Source organism: Haliaeetus leucocephalus, unplaced genomic scaffold, assembly GCF_000737465.1.
Source record: "Haliaeetus leucocephalus isolate CR32 unplaced genomic scaffold, Haliaeetus_leucocephalus-4.0 Scaffold395, whole genome shotgun sequence".
In the NCBI taxonomy this organism is placed as follows: domain Eukaryota; kingdom Metazoa; phylum Chordata; class Aves; order Accipitriformes; family Accipitridae; genus Haliaeetus; species Haliaeetus leucocephalus.
This window is the reverse complement of record NW_010972831.1, coordinates 7,915,735-7,916,607: the sequence shown is the minus strand read 5'-3', so window position 1 is coordinate 7,916,607 and position 873 is coordinate 7,915,735.

Sequence of the window (873 nt, the reverse complement as noted above, 5' to 3'; positions counted from 1 at the left end):
AAGCAGGAAAACCCCAAGAAATGAGGGAGCCCTCTTGACATGTTCAGGAGGGGGAAATCTGTCTGGCTTTGCAGGGCAAGGAGAGATGCTGAGTCCTGTGGGTGAAACCGAGCACCTGCCTGCAGTGGCCTGAAAACCTGGACATCTGGGGACAGTGGAGGAGGAGGAGGTTACATTGAGCTCCAGGAGACCTGGATCTGTTCCTAATGGGGCCACTAATGGTCTCAAGGACCTTTCACAGGTCACTCTCTCCTGCTCCTGCCTTAGTTTTCTCAGCTGTAAATATGAGAAGCTGCAGCAATGCCAGCCAGCTTGGGAGGGTCTCGCAAGGCTCAAGTGATCAATAACCATCACGTGTTGAAAATGTCAGGTGGAAGACGCCGTCGAGGTGCAAAGCTACAACTAATCACCACTGACAGAACTGGTTTTTACTCTTAGGTTGAGCCGTCTTTCCAAGAACACCTTGCACAGGGCAGTCCCTCGCCTGCAAGCAACTCTGTGGACACGAAGTCTCAGGGGACCACCAGGAATCTGCTGGCGGGGAGCCACACATGAGACCCTTTTTTCTGTGTACACAGCACTGCCGAAACGCAGCCGCTTTGGGTGGCCGCGGTGCTCCGTACCCAGCCACATCGCAGCCAAATCCTGCCACAAAGATGCCCTGGGATGTCTCAGGGTTGGGAATACGTAATCCTGATGCCACGGACCCTCTCCACCCCGCTGTAACGCTGCCCTGTTTTCAGTGCCCGGCTGCGCTACCACGCCACGCAGATGCCCCCTCAGAGGATCAGGCCCTCCCCAGGCAGTTACCCCCAAGGGGATGAGGTCTCCCCAAGACAGCGGGTCCCTCCCAGGGGTTCAGGGTGACCCCCG